The sequence below is a fragment of the Myxine glutinosa genome, chromosome 4 (genome assembly GCF_964187855.1).
Source record: "Myxine glutinosa chromosome 4, kmMyxGlut1.1, whole genome shotgun sequence".
Taxonomy (NCBI): Eukaryota; Metazoa; Chordata; class Myxini; order Myxiniformes; family Myxinidae; genus Myxine; species Myxine glutinosa.
The window spans coordinates 181,320,860-181,334,489 of record NC_136264.1 but is presented as its reverse complement, the minus strand read 5'-3'; positions in this window follow the sequence as shown (position 1 = coordinate 181,334,489).

The window sequence follows — 13,630 nt, the reverse complement described above, 5'->3', positions numbered from 1 at the left end:
GAGGAAGGACTTCGCACGACGGAGGATGCCCAGTCGGCGACTGGCTTTGGAGGCCAGATTTGAAATGTGGTTTTTCCAGGAAAGATCATGGCAGATAGTGAGACCCAAAAGCTTGAGTGACAGAACTTCTTGGAGAGGATTATTCAGAAAGTGGATGGGAGGGTTGTCCAGTCGGTCTTTTCGGAGAGACATCGTAAGAGTGTGAGATTTGTCAGGATTGAAAGACATGTTCCACTTGTTTGCCCAGTCTGTGATTTTGTCAAGGTCTGCAGAGAGTGAGGAGGCTGCAGACTGCCGATCTGAGGGATGAAGAATGGAGCGACAGAGAGTAGAGTCGTCAGCAAAGAGATAGAGAGGATTTTCAAGAGAGTCAGAGAGATCATTGATGAAGACCAGAAAAAGCACAGGGCCCAGAACACTGCCTTGGGGAACTCAAGCCTGAACAGGAAGAGGAGATGAGAGAAACCCATTCAGGGCCACACGTTGACTACGACTAGAGAGGAAGTCCGCCAGCCATGCGTGGAGATTTCCATGGATACCAAAAGAGGAGAGTTTGGTGAGCAGAGCGGGGTGCCAGACTGTATCGAAGGCATGTGATATGTCAAGGGAGACTGCTCTAATTTCCTGTTTGGCATTGAGGACTTCCATCCATTGTTGAGAAAGCAGAAGCAGCATGTCCAGAGTGGAGTGTCCAGGTCTGAAACCAAATTGATGATCAGAGATCAAGCCATTGGAGAAGAGGAAAGATTTCATATCTGAAGCAATGATGGAATCCATGACTTTGCTGATAATTGGGAGAAGGCTGATTGGTCTGTAGTTGCTGGGATCTGTTTTTGCACCTTTTTTGTGCAAAGCGGTGATGTTGGCAGATTTCCAAGCAGATGCAAGATGACCTTGAGCAAAACAGAGGGTGAAGAGAACAGAGAGGGGGAGTGAAAGAGCGGAAGAACATGATTTTAGGACCCGTGGGCTGATGCCGTCAGGTCCAGTTGCAGAATCAGAGTCGAGGGTTGACAAACTTTTCCACCTTGTCAGGAGGAAAGGACACAGAGTCCAGGAGCAGCTGGGTACGACTGGGTACGGTGGGTACAGAGAGGGATGGGTTTGGGACACAAGATTTAGAGGCAAACACAGAGTTGAGGCATTCAGCTTTTTCACGTGCGGAGTCAGCCGTGTGGCCATTTAAGGTGAGGGAGGGGATGGAGGGGGAACAAACACCAGAAACAGATTTCACCAGACGCCACCACGATTTGGAAGAGGGAGACATATAAGAGAGTTCGGCCCTGAGGACGGAGAGATATTGTTTCCTGGCTCTCCTGAGGGTGGACACACACTTGTTTCGGGCTTTGTGAAAGGAAATGAGATTTCCTTCCGTTGGATTTGCTTTCCAGGAGACGAAAGCAAGTTGTTTCTGGGCAATAGCCTCACCACAAGATTCCGTGTACCATGGACGGGAGGAAGGGTATGACAACTGAAGACGAGAAGGGATAAATCTGTGCATGAGAGAGCAATTTACTTTGGAAGAATTCCCAGGATGAGTTGATGTCAGAGGCAGTAGAGATGGGAGACCAGTCCAGATGATTGATGGCTGCTTGAAGACCGTGCCAGTTGGCCTGAGTGAAATGCCAGACTCGTCGACGCTGAGGAGGCTCTCTGAAAATGGTCAGAGAGATGTCCACTTTAACAAGCACATGATCAGAAGAGCCGATTGGAGCAGAAGAAGAGCAGCAGACATTTTCAGGGAGGTTAGTCACAACCAAGTCCAGAAGAGAAGATTCTCCGTTGACTGAGATCCGGGTTGGGAAATTGACAGATTGTGTCAGTCCCAGTGAGTCACAGAAGTCCTTTGCTGAAGAGCCATGGCTGGTGAGAGAGGTACCCACCCCCAGCCAACTGGCATGGTGACAGTTGAAATCACCACATATGAGGAAGAGAGAGTTGGGATGGGTAGATAGAAGTTGGTCCATATTATCAGACAGCGGGATGTATAGATGGAGTCATCACTGTTTGGTGGACGGTACAACACGCATATGAACAAAAGGTGGGAGCGAAGGGGAAGCCGTAGCCAAAGGTATTCCTGGGGGTGAGGTGGAGAGAGGGCAGTGCAGGGCGAGTGAGGAAGAGTTTTTTATAAAGATAGCAACCCCACCTCCAGGACGAGGCTCAGGTCTATCATACCGGAGGAGGGAGTAACCTGGGAGAGATACCAAGGAATCAGAGACATCATGAAGGAGGAAGGTTTCTGTTAAGCAGATCATGTCTGGTTTGTCAGAAGCAACCTGTATGGAGAGATCAGTTAAGTTTGAGCGAAGGCCCCGGATGTTTGAGGTCCATACTGTTAAGGAAGAGGAAGGGGGAGCATCGGATACAGAACAGGGGGGGGGGGGGAGCGGTAGGGCAGGATGTGGAAGAGGAGGAAGAGGTAGAGAGAGCTGTTGCAGGTGTGTCAGGGATTACAGAATAGCTTGGAGAAAGGGAAGAATGGGGCGGACAAAAGGTTTGATGGTGTTTGAGTGAGGTGTTATTTGAGGAGGGGGAAGAGTGAGGCAGAAGGTTGAGGAATATGAAGGTGAAAGTTGGAAGGGGGAAGAAGCGGGGAGGACGCTTTGAGGAGGAGGGGTGAGAGGGGAGTCTAGGAGGAGAGGAGTGAGGGAGAGTCTCGGAGGGGAGGGGTGTGGGGGGAGTTTAGGAGGGAAGGGGCAGCGGGGGAGATTTGAAAGGGATGGGTGTTTGGGAAGATTTGGGGGGGAGGGGCAAGGGGGAAGATTTGACAGAGATGGGTGATCGGGAAGATTTGGAGGGGAGGGGTGAGATTGGATTTTGAAAAGTGTACGGTTTATGGGAAACGAACATTTATTGCAAAATGAGTTTCTTGAGACATTCGAGTCAAAAATACGTTTGAGGACGCTGAAGTGGAGTTCTGGAGTGGTGGAGGAGTTCTGGAGAGTTTAGGGAATGAATGAAAGATGCACTGTAAGAGATGGAATATTTTTTTTGAATGAATAGAATTGGTGAGCAAGTCGAAAGCATCCTTTTATACAAGAAGTAGAAAAAAGTGTTATAGAATATGACATAATAATAAAGTTCTTCAGGGGACAGATGAAACATGTATTAACAACTTGATCACATGATCTCGAACAACGTGGTCGAAGAACGAAAGAAAAAATTACGAAGAGCAAAAGAACGAAGAACGAAAGAACAAATAAGAACGCACAAGCGGATAAGAACAGGGAAGGAAAAAAATTTTTTTTTTTTTTTTTGAGATTTTAAAACAAGGGAGTATGGGTGAAAAGACCGTGAAAAACAGAGACCGAAAGTAGCTGCAGCGCGATCGAAGAACCGCTGAGACAAAAAACAAAAGCCTCAAGCCAAGGTCTGAGGACACGGTAGCCGACTAGTACTACACTAGGCCACAGAATATACGATACGAAAAAACCGACGATTCTGTACACAGGTATAAAAAACCAACACCGAGAAACCTATTAAAGTCATCCCAATAGGTACATGCACCGAAAGAAAGATAAAGATACGACAAAAATACAAATGTGAAAGATCACTTAGCTTCGAAAGCGTGAGCGCATGGACCAGCTTCGAAAAAGAAGACCTCTTTGCGGCTCTTGCCGACTGCAGCCGACCGTGGTTGCGTCGTCGGCAGGTAACCACGACTACAGGCGACCGTCCATTACGGTTTCATTACGATTGTCGGCGGGTGGTGGCGATTTTTTCAGTCGCCAGTAGTCGCCGACAAATCCGCCTATGTGTGACCTAGGCTTTAGGTATCATCCAGAACTAAAATTTTATTCACCCATCAACTTGTAGATGCATATATTTATGTCCCATTAACGCAAGAACTCTCAATTGCTTGGTTTTTTGGTAATGCCATATATCCATATTTATTTTAAGAATGTTCCTGACATACACATTAATCCCATTAGACCTCAAATAACCTATAACCCGAGAAATCATTTCGTGACATTTCAACAATGATTACCATATTATTGTACTTCTCATCCGTAACCACCCACACATTCAAAGGACAGATAGCAGTTTCCTATGTGTATACCTATGTAAAAGGTGTATGAATATGTAACAGGTGTATGTCCCCAGGGGCAATGTTTCCTTCCCTTTTTATCCACCTTATAAAATATCCACACCACTCATTAAAAATACTATAAATCACATAATTCCACTCTTCCTTCAGTGAGGCCATGTTTTCCTTCTTGTTCAAGATTCACATTTCATTCCATTAATTGGAGCATCCCTTCATCTTTTTTATCATGAATTGTGATAAAACTGATCATTTGAACACAATTGAACAAAATTGATCAAACAAAACAGTTCCACGAATTCGACATTCTTTTCACAGCACAAAGTTCACTTGAACATCCTTTTACTGTATACTCCCCCTTTATTAGGTTTACTCTCCATTAAATGGAGAGTAACCTATTATTACTGCTAGAGTTTTTCTTATTAGGTTTACTCTCCATGAAATGGAGAGTAACCTATTTATTACTGCTAGAGTTTTTCTTATTATTAGGTTTACTCTCCATGAAATGGAGAGTAACCTATTATTACTGCTAGAGTTTTTCTTATTAGGTTTACTCTCCATGAAATGGAGAGTAACCTATTATTACTGCGAGAGTTTTTCTTATTATAATTATTCTTCCACCCTATTTTGCACCTCCAAAAACTTCATAATTAATGTTCTCAGCAAAAGCTGGTCGGATTGACAGGAAATTTTCAACAAATGATCGTCTCGGCTCCTAGAATTTTTTAATGCTAATTATGACGTCATAGGTCACGTGGTGTGGGCGCTATCTTGTAAAACAAATTCAACTTTTCCCCTCTGTATCTCCGAAACGGTTCAATGGAAAAATTTGAGGAATGGCTCATTTTAAAGAACTCTTCAATGGGAACAAAAGACATGTGTATCGAGTATATTAAAAATGCTAACGTTAAGAGGTTAGAATTCGTCAAACAAAAATTTTCTCCCCCGAAAATGGGATTTTTTTCCCAGATGCTTCGTCAAAAAAAACAGATTGCAAAAAATTTCGAAGTCATACGTCACATGGTTCGGACGCCATCTTGTTTTTCCTGAAAAAAACACAAAAAACCCCTTTTCTCCGCAACGGCTGAACGGATCGAGCCCAAACTTGACATGCGTATTCGCATACCCATGACGAACAAAAAGGTAGTGAGCACGACATCACCAGACACATGGTTTCAGAGTTATGACGTTTTAAAGCTCAAACTAGAAATGGTATCACCTCCATAATTTGTGTAGATATCGAGTGGAAACTTTACACAAATGTTCCTCATGGGGGGATGTTTCAATGTTACTTGAGACGTTTTGATAAGTCACATGGTTTGGCCGCAATAAATAATGGAAGTTAAATTTTAAAAAGCTTGTAACTCTTGAACCACTGCATGGATCGACTTGATTTTTTAATGCAATGTAGCTCTCATCAAGCGGAACAAGTGTGCAAAATATCAAGATGATTGGATGTACGGTCCCGAAGCTATAAGTTTTTATTGTTGAAAGAAGAAGAAACACACCGATTTGTCCTTCCAGAACGTGATCACGATAACGCGATCTCCCGCGGTCATTTCAACCTCAAATGAAATTCCAATTGCAGATTTGTCAATATAGTCCAGCAGCTAAGCTAAATATAGCAGAACAATTGTGCATTTTGTGAGGAAAGCACCAAATTTGGCGCACTAGTTGACTATCATATTATGAAAAGAACTGGATATTGGGCCATCTCAGATTCAGAGATTTGATTTTTGCAAGATTTGCAGATTTTGCAGATTTGCAAGCTGAGATTGCAACGCCAGGGATGGCCGACTCCTTCCTGCGAGCTGCCCACGACACCGCACAAGAAGAGCTCATCAAATCACTGCAGCGGCACTGCACATCCTGCAACACCGTGCGTATGAACGCCACTGTATGACATATGCTGATGATGCAGAAGACCTGCCTGAGTTCGAAGACTGGTGTCACCAGAGAGGAGAAGACATTCCCAACTTTCAGTACTGGGCAACTGTGCTGGAACTAGAGATGTTGGTACTAGTTACATGCGTTCTCTGCGGCAGGCTTCATTCACGATGTACCTTGATGCCCTGACGGAACTGATCCCATGGTTCCATGCCTTAGACCACACACACTATGCCAGGTGGGTCCCTGTTCACCTGAGGGACATGGTTGCACTCCCAATGAAGCACCCAGATGTAGCCAGAGAATTCAGGGCTGGCAACTCCACTATACAGAAGATGAAGAAGGTGTTCTCTTCGATCCCAATCGAATCAAAATCTTGCAAAAATCAAATCTCTGAATCTGAGATGGCCCAATATCCAGATCTTTTCATAATATGATAGTCCACTAGTGTGCCAAAATTGGTGCTTTCCTCACAAAATGCACAATTGTTATGCTAAGTTGCCCTACTATTAGGTGAGGCACATTAACAAACGAATGAAACAGATTTGGTCAAATTCTGACTTTTTTTAACACGATCGCATTTCACACAAAGTTTTGGGCCCTAAAGAAGAAGAAGAATCGTTTGGCTTCTCAGATAAAATAAATAAATCGGTCTCTGCAATTTCAGGTTAATTTTCTTTTTAAAATGGCTTTTTCTGCAATCAGTGCATGGATTGACATCTGTGGATGTGTGTGTGGGTGTGGGTGTGGGGGGGGGGGGAGGGATGTGTGTGTGTGGGGGGGGGGGGGGTGGTGTGGGGGTGTTTGTGTGTGTGTGGGTGTGTGGGTGTGTGTGTATAGTGTAACGGTTTTGAGAAGTGTAACGAATTTGAGAAGTGTAACGGTTTTTGAGAAGTGTAACAATTTTGGAGGAAGTGTAACGAATGTGAAAAGTATGGTTTTGTTGTGTGTAACACCCTCGTAATGTAAATAATGGTCGCAGCCGTCCTCCTAGTTAATTCCATGAAACTTACACACAGGCCACGATATATCTTTTTAAATAGTTTATTTCCTTATTCTATGTGGGCTAAATATGTGTTTCCCACTAGATTGACTTTGCATTGTATCAAACAAAATAAGCGTAGGCCCTTTCAATTTCCCCAAACATCTCCGCTCTCCAAAGTTCCTTTCAAAAGGGGTGCGAGTGGTGTTCAATCCCGCAAGCCGCCATTGCCCATGTGCTAATCTCAGAGAAGAAAGGCGTGTCTCCACCTCGTCATAGAGGGGAGGAGTGAGCCAACCCCACTTGGCCAACCAGCACCGCGGTTAGCGACCCGGTAGGCGTGCCCTCGCAGCCGGTGGCTTGATTCCGCCCGGAGTAATAAAACGGACTGGAGGGACTGCTTCGGGAGATGAGAGATGAGCGAAGAGGCGACATACGAGAGGAGCTGTGAGCTGAGCTGTGAGCGGTGAGATGCGAGACGCTCCAAGCCAAAGAGGAGAGGTACTCGGAGAGGAAACCAGCTTTGGAGAGACGCACTGAGAGGAGGGAGACGGCTCCACCAGAAGGAGAGGAGCAGGTGTGACCGAGCCAGCGCGTGACGTCTACAGCATCGGCAGCGGATACGCGACGGAGGGTTTTCCCGCCAAAAACGCGAGGAATTGAGAGCTGCTGCCTCCGACCCTGCCTCCCTCTCCAGCAATCCACCTCAAGCCTACCTGCCTGCAATATCCCCCGTGTAAGTGTGAACGTCGTCTGTCCTACTCGTTGTCCTGGGGTTAAGTAAATTGAATAGGATAAGCTAACGATGCACTGTGTGACTGCTTCTTCCATCCATTGCTGTAAATAATTTTGGTCGCTCTTTCTTTTTGCTTGTGTGTGTATAATAAATCTGTTCTTCCTCCGTACTCTGTCTTTTTCTCTTTTCCTTCTCTTTCGGTCGCTTTAGAGGTTTCCCGATTGAATATCTGCGGTGCGATCGGGTCAATGTCGGGTGGAATCGGGCCAATTGGGGATCCTGTTAGGTCGCGGTTGGACCATCCGCTCGGCCCATCATAACATCTAAACCGCGATCTGTAACAATTGGTGTCAGGAGTGGGATTCGGACCTGGGACTAAATTTGTTAGGCCCAAATTTTGGAACACCAATTGTGTTATCTGTAACAATTGGTGTCTGGGAGTGGGATTCGAGGCCCGAACCAAATTTTTAAAACGTCTAGAAAAAATTTGGTCAAAATTACGAGCTGCCGAAATTTTGTCGTTTTATAAAACCCGAATTTTGAGATCGCGCCATGGACAATCAAGGCGATCGGATGTCGGTGGGGGAGATAGACGGGTTAGGGGTAACCCAGGACTTAGGGGAAGAAAGGGAGGAGGAGAGCAATGAGGAGGCGGTTGAGGAGGTATCAGACGCACAAAATGGCGTCCTCGCGCACGAGGTATCAGATGCACAAAATGGCGCTCTCGCGCACGTGGTTGAGGGGGCCACGGCCGCGGAACCAATGAGCGCGGCCCAAATGCAAGCCTTCATGACCCAATTCATGGTGGAAATGCAGAAAAAAAACGATAGTGGGGAAATGGAAAGCAGAATGATGGGGGCCATTATGGGGCAAATGGGGGCAATGAGGGACGAAGCAAGGGCTGATAGTGAGCGATTGGAAGACAGAAGGAGGGCTGATAGTGAGAAAATGGAAAGCAAAATGATGGGGGTAATGAGGGACGAAGCGAGGGGTACCGGTGAGGAGTTAGACAAGAAATTTGGGAAGTTAGACAATAATTTTGAGGGGTTAGACAACGGGATAAAAGAGGTAAAGAATGGGTTAACAGAGGTGGAAAATAGAATGGCTGCCCAGGAGAATCAGTTAGAGGGGGTAAAAAATGGGTTAATGGGGTTAGAAAATAGGATGGAAGGCAAATTGCGGGAGATAGGGGAGCAATCCGCCCGAGAAATTAAACAAATGGGAGAGCAGATAGAGGAGGTAAAAATCGGGGTAGAAACCAAATTGGATGCTCAGAGGGATGAATTGGGACAGATGAGGGTGGCATCTACAAAGGAGATGGAGGAGATGAAAGAGGAGATACGACGAGGTGTGGGTGAGGAGGTCTCGGGGCCACGCGAGGAGGTAAAGCGAGGTGAGAAGCGTATGGAGAAAGAGGTGAGAAATAATACGGCTAGGTTACAGGGGGGAATAGAAGATCTGACGGAGGAGGTGGAACAGCTGACGGAGGGACAAAAAGAACTAGTGGAGCAGGTTCAAAAGAACACTGCGGTACTAGGAGGGTACTTTGCCGGCTCCGTACTTTGCCTGCTCGTCATGTGCAGTGTGATAATTAATTCCATGCCTAAGCTAGAGGACTCTTCTTCTTCACGCAATAACAACTTCTAGCTTCCAGAACGTACATCCAATCATCTTGAAATTTTGCACACTTGGTACAATTCATTACTTGTACTATAATGTAAAGTTTCACGTCGATCAATGAAGCGGTTCAAGAGTTATAATTTAAAAAAATATTTTCGTTTAATTATTTATATCTGCTAAACTGCTTTACCTATCGAAAACTCCAAAAGGACATTTTAGTCGACTGATATGGTGAATACAACTGTGAAGTTTCCCCTCGATAAAATCAAAAATGAGGGAGGAGCTTGGTTTTAAAGGTTTATGCTTAAAAAGGTCATAACTCTGAAACCATGTGATGCATGACGTCATGCTCGCTGACTTTTTTTGTTCGTCATGGGTATGCAATTCTGCCTGCAAAGTTTGGTCTCGATCTGTTCAGTCGTTTAGGAGAAAATTGGATTTTAGTGGTTTTTCAGGCTTTTCACTCAAAACAATATGGCGTCCGAACCACGTGACCTACGACGTCATCATAATTACCCTGCACTCAAAGCAAAAGGCAGGGTTAAGCATTCGGGTCCGTCTATAGGTCGTATGTGCGTACGTCGTACATATGTACGTGCGTGTCTGCATTTTAAAAAAAATCATTTTCTCAGCAACTGTTGGTCTGATTGACAGGAAATTTTCACCATAGGAGGGCCTCCTCCTGCAGAATATTTTAGTGAATATTATGACGTCACAGGTAACGTGGTTCCGGGCGCCATCTTGAAAACCCCCCAAAAAAATTGCACCTCTATATCTCAAAAACCACTGCACAGAAATAAGTGAGACAGGTCTCATTGCAAAGAACTCTCCAGGCGGAATAACATATGTGAATGATGGCGTCACAGGTGCCGCCATTATGACGTTATAATTCGACAAGTAAAAAACGTTATCCAATCAGGATGAAATTTCTTGAGCATCTTCTCGGTATAAATTGATGCAGAAATAAAATTATAATGACGTTGTAGGTCACGTGGTTCGGACGCCATATTGTTCTGAGTGAAAAACCACGAAAATCCAATTTTCTCCTAAACGACTGAACAGATCGAGGCCAAACGTTGCAGGCAGAATCGCATACCCATGTCGAACAAAAAAGTCAGCGAGCATGACGTCATGCATCACATGGTTTCGGAGTTATGATGTTTTTAAGCATAAACATTTAAAACATAGCTCCTCCCTCATTTTTGATCCTATCGAGGGGAAACTTCAGATGTGTTCAGCATATCAGTCCAGTAAAACGTCATTTTGGAATTTGTGATAGGTCACGTGGTTTGGCAGATATGAGTAATTAAACGAAAATTGTTTTTTATATCTCTTGAACCGCTTCATTGATCGACGTGAAACTTCATATTATAGTAGAGGTCATGAAGTGTAACACATGTGCCAAATTTCCAGATGATTGGATATACGGTCTGGAAGCTAGAAGTTGTTATTGCATGAAGAAGAAGAGTCCTCAAGAGTGGGCATGGAATTAATTACTCACTCAAGTAATTCAAGCGTCACTCAAGCTTTTGGGTCTCACTATCTGCCATGATCTTTCCTGGGAAAACCACATTTCCAAGCTGGCCTCCAAAGCCAGTCGCCGACTGGGCATCCTCCGTCGTGCGAAGTCCTTCCTTGGCACACCTGAGCTCCTCACCACATACAAGGCTTTCATCCGCAGCTCAATGGAGTACTGCTCTCCCCTCTGGGTTGGTGCTCCTGCCTCACACCTAGCTCGTCTTCACGCTGTTGAAACCAAAGCGTTCAGAATCATTGGAATCTCCCACGATGATGCTATCTCCGAGGGCCTTTCACTAAATCACCGCAGGCAGGTTGGTGGTCTTTCCGTCTTCTACCGACTCCTCTCCGGCCTTGCTCCCCCAGCTCTCTCTGGGCTCTGTCCCCGAAATATTCCTGCAGGTCGCACAAGATCTGCCTGCAACCCTCTTATGGTTAAACTGCCAAAATCAAGACTCTCTGCTCACCTTCACTCCTTCATTCCTCTTTTCTCCCGCCTCTGGAACAAACGTTCTCACTCTCTTCAATCCCACTCCTCCCTCCAGGTCTTTAAAACGGCTGTTAACCACCATCTCTTATCTTCCCCAATCCAAAACCTTGATCTTTTCTACCCCCGCTAATTTCACCCCAAATCCACTTTTTTGAGGTGACTTTTGACTTCTTTCCTGGAAGTCCTTGGTGTCCTTGCGTTTTATACCTATCCTGCCTCCCCCCAGGCCCTCTTCTTCCAAAAACATCTCCTAATGTCCCTGCTCTCAAATGTTGTGTTTGTGTGCTTCCTCCCCTTCTCTCCCCATCTTGTCGACCGCTCCCCTTTTTATATACTTTGTTTGCTTGTTTGTTTGATTTGTTTGTTTGATAAATGTTAGCTCTTTCACGAGCCTCGACTCTGTACACAAAAAAAACAAAATTAAAAAAAATTAAAAAAAATTAGCGCATTGCACATCACGAGCAGGCAAAGTACGAAGTGACCTCACGCGGTCATTTTGACCTCAAATAAAATTCTGATTTCAGATTTGTCAATCACTGCGGTATCTTAACACGGCCAAAACAGATTTGGCAAAAATCCGACGATTTTGGATGGGAATATCACATTTGCGTCTGCATTTCAGTGAAGTAAAGTGTGTGCCATGTCAGCATTTTAAAAATTGAAACGTGGCTCATTTTAAATAACTCCATATGGGGAATAGGTGTTGTTAACGATGACGTCATTAGTGCCATAATTATGACGTCATAATTCCACAGGGACAACGCTTAGTCTGATCAGTTTGAAATTTATTGAGCATGATCTATGCAACAATTATTTAGAGAATATAAATTTATGTTGTCATCGCTCACGTGGTTTAGCAGCCATATTTGATCAAAAAAAAAGAAACGTTCAAAAATAGAAGAGTTGGCTCACACCAAGTTGACTGTGTAGAGTAAGTATTCTATGAATACCATCGAGTTCACATATGTTATTCCGCATGGAGAGTTCTTTGCAATGAGACCTGTCTCCATTATTTCTGTGCAGCGGCTTTTGAGATGTGGAGGTGCAAGGTTTTTTGTTTTTTCCAAGATAGCGCCCATACCACGTGGCCTGTGACGTCATAATATTCACTTAAATATTCTACAGGAGGAGGCCCTCCTATGGTGAGAATTTCATGTCAATCGGACCAACGGTTGCCAAGAAAAGGAATTTTTAAAATGCACGCATGCACGTACGTACGTAACCGAATGCTTAACCCTGCATTTCGCTTCGTGAGCGCAGGGTAATAACACGCAACCGACCAATATACTTGAAAAATCTTCCATTTTACACGTAAAAAACAAACAGAGAGGGGTAAAAAAAATATAACCTCCATCCTCTTTCGGTGGCGGAAGTAATGACATAAACTGACTTGGGAACCGACTTGCTTGGATGTGCACACACACGGGGGCGGTTTCCAAAACCATTATTTTCCAACACCTGTTATTTTATGTTACCAGGATTTTATGTTACTGGTTGGTCCATTGTACCAAATTTTCATTGCACTTCGCAGCCTTGTAGCATACCTGCCTGCCGGACTCAGGGGGTCTTTTAGGTCCTCTGGGTCTTTTGGGTCATCGGGGACTTTTGGCCCATCTGGGTCTTTTGTGTCCTTGGGGGGGCTATACGGTATTTTGGGTTATCAAGGACTTTTTGGGTCCTTGGGGTCTTTTGTGTCTCAAGTGCTGAAGGGTCTTCCAAGGTCTTAGGGGTCTCATCAATCTGAAGGGTTAAAAGGTACATTTCAATAGCACGTAATTAATAGACACAAAAAGTGTGACACACACACACACACACACACACACACACACACACACACACACACACACACCTCATCCATTTATGATAGATTGGGGCTAGCTTTAGTCAAATTATCCCTTCATTCCTTTCTCAAACATGTGCTACCCGTTTTGAACAAGTTTGAAGTCAGTTTATTCAGTACGTTTTGCAACATGCATCTTGTGTACCATTCGTTGGACTACGCGATGCCTCCCCATGCTTTGAACACAGCAATGAAAAACCCGTGTTGAGCTGCGTTTGTTTTATTACATGAAATGCAAGGCTTGCTTTTCAAATTACATCGACTCCCAAAAATATTTTGCCATCATGGCGTTCTACATAAAATATTCCTGAATATCTGTTTAGCCTACATATCTCACTCAGGGTTCTTGTCCCACTGACAAGGCGATGCACTGACTCCAGAGGAGTATGACAAGACAAGGATGAGCGAATAGAAGTCAGAGAGAAAATAATAAAACAGAAAATTAAAATTTGAAGGGGAGGGTAAAATGAGGGTGGAGAAAAACATCATGGGTTGGGATGAAGTACAGC